This window comes from Melitaea cinxia, chromosome Z (genome assembly GCF_905220565.1).
Source record: "Melitaea cinxia chromosome Z, ilMelCinx1.1, whole genome shotgun sequence".
Classification (NCBI taxonomy): Eukaryota; Metazoa; Arthropoda; class Insecta; order Lepidoptera; family Nymphalidae; genus Melitaea; species Melitaea cinxia.
The window spans coordinates 8,977,757-8,989,954 of NC_059424.1; positions in this window are offsets into that span (position 1 = coordinate 8,977,757).

The window sequence follows — 12,198 nt, forward strand, 5'->3', positions numbered from 1 at the left end:
AAGGAGTAGACTTCTATATAAATCGAACGTTTGAAAGAATAACTTAACAATTCGTCAAGAGTTTTAGTGATTATTATTTACAATCGAAGTACTTAAAGTTGTTCGTTTTGCTACATAATAGGTGTCGATTATTTCAATGAAATGTATTTATCAATTGTATCCACTTAATTGTAACCTTGATATGAAAATGAAACAAACAGACAGTGTGACGAAAAGACCTCCGTAATATAATGTTTATTACTATATTTTTATTTAGTTTCAAATCAGTTGGAAATCAAGATTAGAATTCTCGAGCTGGCCAATTCTTGCTTTTATAAACAACTGATTTTAAAATTAAAATATATAATAAATTGAGCTTTTTTGTTACACAGTAAATCGTATGTAATGAATCGTTGCGGTGGCTTTATTGCAACGACTAAATATTATGTAAGGGTAATAAATAGCATTTCTTATTTATAATGTCGATTGAAAGGCTGTGCAATCTTTTATATTGTATATATCGATAAGTGTCGTGAAAACATTTAGTTCTTTTGTTTATTTAAATCGGTTCGGGTGACGACTGATACTGTATATTGCTTTAATCAAGATAAAATTTGGCCTACATAACAATATATTGTAAAATATGCAATTATACTAGTTCGAAGTAAAAATGTCTCGGTAGTGACTGAATTTACCTTATACCGTTTTGTTCTTAATATATATCTTTATTTTATATAATACCGTGCAATATTAAAACATTGGCAATATAGCACCCAAATATATAATTATAATTTAATTATTAAGCTCATAGTTAAAATTATTTATATTTTTATTTATTGTTAAAATCATTATTTTACACATGTTGTGTGAAAAGTTTGTACCTTTATTAAGAACATATTAACAGATTTTAACTTCATTTTTATTTTCTAGTATGTTTATTGTTGTTATCCGGTTTAGTTTTGTTAAAGATTTTTATAAAACTTTGATTAAGTTATGTACGTACTCATTTGTTGCAATATAGTGGTACGAGATGTTCGTTTATTTGTTACCAAATTAGAGAAAATTGATTCTTTTTTGTTATCAAAATAGAGAAAATTTAATATTTTTTAATTTATTTATATATATTAAATAAAAAACTAGTAAAGTAAAGAGTTCTGTTCATATTTAAAAATTACGACAATTTTGGGTTTAATTGGAAAGTAGGAAATTTCTGCTCAAAATCAGGAGCAGCCCGACTGGGAGGGGGGGGGGTAACTTGACCTTACCGAACATCACAGCTAAATAGCACTGCTTTCAAGCAGTGATGTGCTCCTGTGGTGTGTAAGGTGACCAGAGCTCCTGGGATTGGGGGTAGGGCCGGCAACGCGCTTGCGAAGTTTCTGGTGTTGCAGGCGTCTAGACTACGGTGATTGCTTATCATCAGGTGAGCCTTACGCTTGCTTGCTGATTTAGCTGTATAAAAAATTGTGACTTGTGATATGTCCGTTTTTTTTAAATGTGTTGTTGGTCAGCACTACATTCACCGTCTGATCTCTAATGTCAAAAAAAATGTGACAAATAAGTTTATTTTAATAGAGGTGACTAAATAAAATATAATGGTGTAAACTGATAGTTTTTTAAATTAATTTTCCTATCATGGCACAAAAATAAACGAAGACAATTTTTTAAAATTGTTCTAAGTCAATTACTGGTAATGAATCATTGCTAAACTACGTTATGAAATACATGATTAAGAACTATGTCCCCGCCTCTCTTTGAATTTAATTGATGGTAGTAGTAAAGAAAATAAATGTTAGGTTGTCGTTAGTTTTATGCAAGTATGGAACTGGTTATGTACGACATTTATGTCTTATCACATTAATAAATGTAGGTATGACAAAACTAAAATTTTCTTAAGTCTTTGTCGAATTTGTCGCTCTTTAGTTCTTAAAGCTTGATAAATCTATTGGTTGGCTATGATTTTTTGTAGCCGAAAAGAAGCATAAGAAGATACATCTCTGAATTATTTATTTCTTGTGTTGTATAGATTCAGAAATCAATAGATAGTCTGATTAGATGTTATGTTGTGGTCAAAACAGTAGCAGATTGATATGTCTGGGCATTTTATAAAACAATTTACCTTTTTGATTACTTTATAATTTATTCGTCATATAAGGATGTGCTCAAAATGAATTCCGATGGATCAGTGGGTAAAAACTAAGTTTACGTTCGCTGAACTTTCGGCAATGAAAGTAGTATATTCTTGATATGATAAAAAACATGTAGTTTTATATAGGCCAGTAAAAATCGAATTTAACCTCGCACAATATTTCTGATCCATTTTTTTATAAGGTTTAGAATCACTTATTGAATATTAATCGCAAAATCCTAACAGATTCAGGAAACGTTTTTGGCTGATATCTCGAAAACTATGCACTTAAGGGCAAAAGTTATTGAAACCATTAAAAAAAATAATTGGATGGGATATTTAGAGCGAGGGTGACAAAAAAATACGGCTATTTTTACTGGCATATTAGGCGCAGCTAGAAAAGTATTTTTAACGTTGGCGATTCTGTTTATCAAGAAGTTAAATTTTAATAAGATTAGTAGGTAGATAAGTAAAAGGTTTTGATGACTGAAAGTTTTACTACACTTTAAACTTTGTAAGTCTTCATAGTTTTATAAAGTTTTTTTTTAAGTTGTATCTTAACAGGTGAAGATAACTGGTAAATGAGATGGCGACTGATTTTGAAATTCAGCTGTAATTTAAAATGCACAGACATGTCGTTACGATCGGTTGTCGGTGAACACAGTGTTATTAATTATATATAATTCTAGTAGAATAACACTTGGTTTCTACAAGCATATACAAAAAACGTTTCGCTTTGCTAACGAACGGTAAAATTTTATACATACTGTTTTCGATACATAACGGAATGTGGGAAAAGTACTTGTTTTGTGGATAATTATTAATCAAAGTAAGCTACACGGACAGGAGGGTTGCAAGGCGTTGCATTGAAACTTTATCCGCCTATTGTTTATGTAATTTGTCTTACCTACCTTAATGATAGATTTTGAAAGAATTTTTTGATAAGGACTAGACTTTTTATTTACGACTACAGTTTAGTAGAAGCTAAAATGAGTGTAAATTGTTAAAATGATAATAATCGTTTTAACTGTATTAAAGGCGTCTTATTTTCTTAGTGTTAATTTTTTTTATTAATATCCTCTACTAGTTTTTAATTGTTATATATGAAGTCAAATCTACTGTCATCGATCTATTGATAGATTTATTTGACTTATATTGTAACCACGATTATGTAATCTAGAAGAAATTTATCGAATTGTTTTTTTTTCAATATGTATGTCTTTTTTATATTGCTTTTATTTAAAAAAATAAGCAACTGAAAAAATATTTGATTAATATTAATGATAGAGAAACAGTTTTATTTTGATTATTATGAAATATCCCTATAGCGTTGTATGGAAATTACTAAAATGCAAATAAAGGTGACTGCCGCCTAAAGCCCTAAACATCTTCACTATTACTATTTTATGGTGTAAATAGGAGTGTGTTGCAGAAGTGCCATCTATCGGATGAATTAACAGACTTCTCAGCTCACTTAATGTCATAATATATGAATAAAAAAATTTGATATATTTATTTTTCATTTAAATTAAAATATTAATAAGATAGTAAAATTGATATCATTTATAAAGAAATATCTATGTTAATTATTTTTATAATGCAATAAATCTAAGTACACTGTTTGAGTGAGTAACAATAATTGTGCTCTATATACTTACCATACTAATATTTACAAACTTTTTTTCATAAATATATCTTATATATAAAATTCTCGTGTCATAATGTTAGTTACCATACTCCTCCGAAACGGCTGGACTGATTGTTATGAAATTTTGTGTAAATATCGGGTAGGTCTGAGAATCGGCTAATATCTATTTTTCATACCCCTAAGCTATAACGGGGGGGATTAAGAGGGATTAATATCATATAAAAAAATAACGTTTTGGGGGTCAACTAATACATATATTGTAATTGAGGGCACGTTTTGATGACTATATAATAATTATAGAAGTACCAAAATTAAAAATTTAGATTACTACGTTATTTAGAATAATCGTGAGTGTTGTTTCTGAAAAAAGTATTTGAAGAAAATTTTTAAACTTATCACTGTTTTAATGGTATCACTAATTATTGATATGCTCTTCATTAAAAATATTGTTGCTCACTTAAATTAATTGTATTATAAATATTAATCATTTGAATTATGATTTTTTATTGCAAAAACCAAATGTCTCGAATATTAGTACAAAATAGAATCAAACCTATGTTACCTTAATTTTCGCGCTTTTATGTTTAGTATGAAATCGGAAATAGCAATAAGTTTTCTTTATGTTTAGATTTTAGGTTTTTGTAGTATAAAGGCTTATTACTATTGTTAATGTTTTTACTTGAAAATCAAATTTAATTAATTTTAGAATGGCGTGCTGAATGTATTTATTTATATTTTTTTGCCATTTTCAATTTACGATGTTAAACCAAACAAAGAAGAGACCATACACTATATTGTTAATTTAATTAAATATTTTAATTTACTTTCTTTAAACGGATTGTGCTATTCACTTAGCTATTACAAAAGATATAATCCATAAAGAGGTATTTCGTTATACTATCTTTCTTTTTTATGTTAATCACCCGTTAGTGGCAAGATTTTGTACTGTTTGAATTGTTGAGCTACGATACAAATGTGGTTAAAATTTACTGTATCTTATATCAATTTAATTATCAAGTTGTCAATGGCACACGAATAAAATGAGTGTGTGATGTATTAATGTGCCATTGCCGTCCGTTTAGATATGCCTTTTGGTATGCATTCTACCATTACTTCCACTTTTGGATTGTATACCATTAGCTTTAAATACAAAACGTTGAAGATTTTGATACTTGTCCTGTACGAGCACCTCAAAAAAAAAATCTACCAGAAATAACCATAAAACTTATTGCTCAATGAACATCATAATAACTGTTAATATGCAGTTGAATACTTATATCAATTAAAACAGTTATTAGAATGTTCGAGGATATTTTATCCAGGTATAGTGTAATAATTTCTAATACCATGTCTTATTTTAACAAGAGGAAGAGGACTCTTCATCGAATATTGAAAGATTGCCTCATTGTATCTTCGTCTTACTTGAGTCCTGTGCTCGGCTATCACGCTTCTAACAAGCTGTATAACTGTTAATATTGTCATAATATTTTGTAGATATAGCGATGTCTAGAAATGTCTATGTAAATCGTTATAAAAACGATATAATCACCTTGTTGTCATAAAAAAATCCTAGATTTAAACAAATGGAACGAACGTAAAATACGCGGTTAGAATTTTACCGGCGTATAAAGTTGACGATTTTTAAGATTCTAATGTCTATCTATATTATAGGCTCTTTACGCGTTACGAATTAGCTATAGAAACCCTATATAGCCCGGTCAAAATGCACATTCTAAGTAACAATAATTCGCGTCGAGCGAACAATAAATAATACAAGTGTTCGAAACAATTAGATATGAAATGAGAAAAGATTGTAGTGACGGAATGATAAGAAAGATAATGAAATGTGAAAACATTTTTTTATTTATATCTTATACTATTAAACGAGCAATTCTTGTATATATATGTATATATATAATCTGAATCTCGGAAACGGCTCGACGGCAACGATTTTCATGAAATTTAGTGTGCAGGGAATTTCGGGGGAGATAAATAAATCTAGCTAGGGTTTAATTTTAGGAAATGTCGTTTTATCCCAGTTTTTAGACAATGAAGAAATATCGTTAGAATACAAAGGTAAATTTCGCAACTGTCAGTAAAGTTGTAATAGTTCAGGTGGGCAATCGACTGGTCGCGATCAAAAAGACCATGATTCAAATCCTCGGTCGATTATTATTTCTTTTTTTTTTATTGCACTCGTTATTTTTTATTTAATAATGTATGTAAATTTGAAAAATATTATTCATATTTTATCATTATTATTGTTTAATTATTTTTTTTTTTGATTTTTTTATATTTATTTATATTTTTAATCGATTTGGGTAAAAAAATACTATTCATATTTTATAAATAATGATTTCTATGAAACACGATTTACTAAAAATATCGAGCTAAGCTCGGTCACCCAGGTACTTACAGCTTAAGTGATGTATGCATACGGCACACACGCATATACCTAATGAATAACAAACATCAACTTTTTTAATCGTTATATCTCTTAAAAGAAAAATTATAGAGATAATTTTATAGAGAACTGCATGATCTACAATTTTTTTATCAGATTTATTTTTATAGTAAAAGTTACCGTCAGTCTGAAAAAGGCAATAAATCATATTTGGCTTATTGGCTCCTTGAATTACCTACTTTTTTTTGCAGATTTTCCAACAGATTTAGGGACGGGGAAGGGCGGGGGTTTGTGATTTTTCACATTTCATTGTTATAAGCGTCTTATACTTTTTTGAGGCTGATTTAATCGGGCTAATAGGTTCGTGTAGCAAATTATTGAAATAATGTTGTAAGAGAAGTTATATGGACAGCCGCGTCGGCAAGATGGCTATTCTGATTAAAGGAATACAGGGTAAAATGAAAACATGCGGAAATAGCGAGTGATATTGTTGGTAGTTTTTGTTTTATTTCCAGTTATAAGTGACATAATTGTGAAAAAATAAATAAAATTAATCATTTAATATTTATTATTAATTTTCCTTCATACCTTATCTTTTTTTTGTAAATATATTCCTGTATATCAAAACTTAAGATTAAAATTCCAGGGGTTTTTACAATTCATAATTTGGTGACGATTAACTGCTCGTTGGTCTCATACAACTATAATACTAAATGGGAACAATTACGTACCTACCGAGACTCAATTCATTGTTCGTAACTTAGGGACTATTCAAAATTTAACTTTTGAAATGTTTAAAATATTGTGCTAAAATAGGTACATTTGCTCGCAAATGAAAAATAAAATCGACTTTTATTTACATACATCGACAAGTAATACAACATAATAATAGTCAATTAAATACGCATTACTGTATTGACGATGCGTCGATGATGCGCAGCGGTTACCGCACTGGCTGCGCTGGCGGGCACGAGTTCGATCCCCGCTCACGACAGATATATAGATGTTTGTCGTGATCTGGGCGTTTGTGTTTGTGCATTGTGTGTGTGTTTCCGGACTCCCGACACAGAAGTAAATCCTACTGGAGGCCGTTGAATGTGAAGCGTTTATTGGAACGAAGTTTCTTACGGCAGGCTTGACATTTGGTTGGGCGACCGAACTGAAAGAAATGTGATACTAAAACCGTAGAAAAATATATAACGGAAGTGACGTAATATCAGTCACACGACTGTATACTAAGATGTTTGTAAAACTAAACTATTACTAGTAAACTTTTTTTAAATTATTTATGTAATTTTATACTGTCGACAAAAATAAATAAAGTTTTTTAAATTATTTATGTAATTTTATACTGTCGACAAAAATAATAATAATCAACAAAATAAAAAAAATAAAAAATCAAGAACTAGAAAATATATATATAAGTCAACTTTTTAAATTGTGTTGCTTCTATACTATCCGAAGGAACTTCGTTCCTACCTGGTGTCCCATGACACCACATAATTTTTTTTTATTTATTTATTTTTGGGGATAACTAAAAAGAAATTTCAATCAAAGTTAAAAGGGAACATACGACAAGCATCTGCTTTGGATTAAAAGTGAATCATCAAAATCGGTACACTCAGTAAAAAGTTTATAGATAATAGCTTGATCTACAAGCATCCACAACTAAAAAATTTAAACTATTTAAGAATGAAGGTTAGGTATGCTTTAAGAAGAAGGACGGCTATTTTTTTCCTCATATCGATGCGGGTGAAACCGCGAGGCCCAGCTAGTCATATTTTATTAGTGAAATCAGTAAGAAGGTGAATAGGATATATGGCTCATAACTTTTATTTGTTTTTGTTTATCGAAAATGTTATTATAGTTATTTATAAAGTTAACCGATTCAGTGCGGTGGTAGATATTTCAGACTAGTGTCTGGCGGCGAACAATTTTTTCATGGCTCCTCTGAGGCGCCAAGCACCAGGGACATTGATGACTCTTCTCGTGGGCCAACCGCCATGAAGTGTAACTTATCGCTTTTTCATCGGTTTCCACTTGTTTTTGCTATAGTCGCACCCCAACACCAAACGTGATCGGTTTAATAGATCGCTTCCAGTGTTTAAAAGTGACGTACGTAGTGAGACGTAGTAAGTGACGATATACGTGTATAAACCGAGATGGAAGGTAAGAGACTTATTTTATAAGGTGTCGTAAACCTTTTGGTACATGTTTGGCTCGATTGACAGATCAATTAGGGGAACACCGGGCAAGACGGGGTGGTGGGCAAGACGGGGCATCAGGCTTTTCAGGTGATTTAAATTGATCAATCTCATTCGCTGTGCCATCTCGCTACTGGCCGCCACGACAGCTCTTAGTCACACGAGTACTAACATGGTGGCTATTCATTTGTTTTAGTTATCGTCGAAAAGTAGATTTCGTTTGTTCGTATTAAAATTTCTTATATCTACGTTTCGTAGTGCATGAAACTTGTATTTGGTGAATTTTAAGCGGCACCTCGGTTAATCCTATCTACAGTACATTGCAGTAACAGAAAATAACTTGTTTTGTTATGAAACATTATTAAATTTTTTTTTGTTTGAATATTAATTTTGAAACGAATCAACGGGCAAGATGGGGTATCTGATACCCCATATTGCCTCACACGATTTTGATTATTTATATTTTTTTATATATTGTTTTAGGATGGTTTATATTTAAAAAAAGTCATATATATGTTTATAAAAGAAACTCAGGAAGAGGAAAACGGTCAACGAAAGCACTGAATAAGGCGATAGAAGTTATTTTGAAGCGAGAAATGGAATATATGTTGGCTGCAAAATTTTTCTTAGTCCCACAAACTACATTGGCATGAAAGGTAAAAAAGGCTAAAAAAGAATGTAAAGGTACCTTTGGGTACCAGTATTTTCGCAAAAAGAAGAAGAGGATGAGCTTGATGGATTATTTACTAGACATAGAAATCGGGTTTTTTTTAACTGTAGATACTGTGGCAGCACCTCTTACAACAACAGCAACGAGCACTGCAGTTGTTGTTACAGATCCTGGTACTTCAACAGTTGTGACAACGAGTACAACTGAAATTAACACATATTTAAATTTGAGTCCTTCCCCTAGATTTTCTTATTGGCCTAATTTAGTGCATTAGCCAGCCCAAAGCAACTATTGCCTCTTCCAGTGACCAAGAAGACATTAAAATTGACGAAAAAACGCGGTAAAACTACTATTTTAACCTCTTCACCCTATAAACAGAAGTTGTTAAGAGTTAAGTTAGAAGAATTTATTTTAAAAAAATGTGACAGAAAAGTTAACAAAGCAAAACAAGGAAATCAGATAGAGAAAAAAGGAGCGAAAACAGAAAAAGGAAGAGAAACAAAACCTATTTCAAGACTAAAGCCACAAAGAAATATAATTAAAAGAAACGTATTAGACAGTCGTCTTCTGAAAAGAGTGATGTTGAAACCGAAAACACTCCATGCCTACATTCTACAGGATTATATTTCGACTCCAAGAAAGGTTGGATTGCTTATTCTTCTTATGGTAAATGGTTACATTATGGCTGCGCAGGAGTGGATGATAATGATGCCGAAGCAACATTCATTTGCGAGTTCTGCACTCCTGAATAGTCGAGAGAATGGCTATACCCCATCTTGCCCATTAGGCCCACCCCATCTTACCCGACCTATCGGGCATGATGGGGTGATATGTCATATTTTACATTTTGTTATATTATTAACAATTCTGTGGTGTTGTGTTCTTGATTTAAATTTAATATGTAAGATTGATAACTACAAGCCTGATTAAGAATAAATATGATTATGAAACCATGAACCCCTACGATTTCTGGAGCTTTAAACCTTAACTACCCCATCTTGCCCGGTGTTCCCCTAATTTTGTTTGATGGAAGAATGGGATATTACTGTGCTAGTCTTGTAGGTCCTAAAATGCTCACACCTATTTTATAGTACTATTTCATAAACAAATATTACATCGTATTAATTATAGCTTTTGAATAGAATATCTACTTCTAACAAATCAATTCAATCGCAAAGAAAACAACATGTACATAATTATACACGAAATTATTTATTTGGATAAAAAGATTCACTTGTTCTAGCTATGTAGTTCCCACTGACACTACTTTTTTAAATATCCAACTAGGTAATACCCAAGTAATACCTATTACCTAGTTGGATAATTTGAAGAGATGACCTAGCATTGCGAATATATATTTTTAAGTGTTTCATATTATGGCAAACCGGCCCCCCGAGTATAGGTAGTACCTACTTTTATCGATCGACAAAATAACATAAATCGTATATAAAATACCTATCTATATAAAATATTAACATTTGTTCTCTCAAATTGAAACGCAATGCTAAGACGAGTTTGAACAGAATTCCCAGACTTGATGTATAGGAACTTGATGTATAGGAACTTGATGTCTGGGAACCTAATCAAGAATTTTAAACTTATGATGTTAATGAAAGTAAATCAAATAATTGTGCAACGCGCTTAGAAATAGACGTCAAAGACAAGAGTTCAACGTGCACGGAAAATATAATGGAAAATAAAGAGCAAGTTAAAAAGCAAGCGCATGTCCTGGATATTCATAGGTGCAATTATTTTGGGCAGTTCGTATCTAACAAATTGCTGCGATTTGATATCGATAAAAGATATGTTGTAATGCAAAAAATTATACAGGATGTCCGGTAATTAATGGATAACCCCGCAGGTGCTTATAGAGGGGTACAAAGCCAACCCAGAAAAAAAAATAATCTATCTGCAACGGTCTAGGATTTATTTAAAAAAAATTTAAGTACGAAATTCGATACCTTTGTTCAAACTTTTGGGCACTACGGCTGCAAATTCAATAATAACGAATTGATTTTCTCTGGCAATAGCTGTGGATAATCGGCCTTGCTAACGCACATTACAAAATATTTCTAGCCACAATTGTTTCTTTTTTTTAAATACTTAAAAATGAAAAATAGTGTATTCGAATTTTTTATGATAAAGTTTGAGCACCTGTGGTATAATAAATACGTAGGGGGACCTAGGTGGCCCATAGCTTAAAAAACATACCTAATTCATGAAGTTTCTTAAATGGTCTTTTACTAAAAAAAATATTGTCGAGAAGTTATGGTGCGCTCTAATCTTGACGTATCAAAAGGATTAGTAAACGGATTATCCGATTGGTTATCGGCTACATCACAGAAATTGTTTGACCTCAATTTTGTTGAATACAAATGTACCAAACAGATGTACCGTAACTTCAGATTGGCTTTGAAAAGATGCCGTATACCTTATTCACCATAAAGCCATACAGTTTCCGGCAAAGTTCAATTATGAGACGGTTGAAAGAAGGATGTTGCCTTTAATTTTGTCTTGGGCTCCCACTGTCCACAAAACGCAAGTAGCACAGTAGACCACGTAGTTGCATATTTAGGCTCAAAATTGTTTGAGGAAGGACAAGCATACGTAGCTCTGAGTCGAGTAGTCTTTGGAAGGGTTGTGTATTGAAGAATAAGATTGCAACAAATTGTCAGGAAACAAACCATGTAATAGTGAGGCATTAGATACATTAACTCAATAGAATGAGAAGTATCAACTAACAACAAAACTAAAAACTTGAAAAATAAAATAAACTAAACGACTTTATTACAATAAAAATGATGTGATTAGGTTATGTACTAAAGGCTAAAAAATAAAATATTTCGGTAAGTCCTAGCTACCAGATCGCACCAATCTTCTCATCAATCTGGGGTATTGATCAAACAAATATAAAATCGTTGGGCACGTGAAATTTCTCTGTGTGTTTCTCTGAATGTTTACTCTGGATACGCTACGCCAGTTTACAGTTTTATTTATTTTAAACATAAAAAAAAAAACTTAATCATTTATTGTATTTAATTTAAATTTCTTCTGGTTGTTTTTGGAATAAGAGTTTTATTATAGGTACAGTAATAAAGATAGATGCCATTAGTCAGCCGCAAATTACCAGTAGATAGTTTTTAATTAAAGTAGTCACGGAAACCG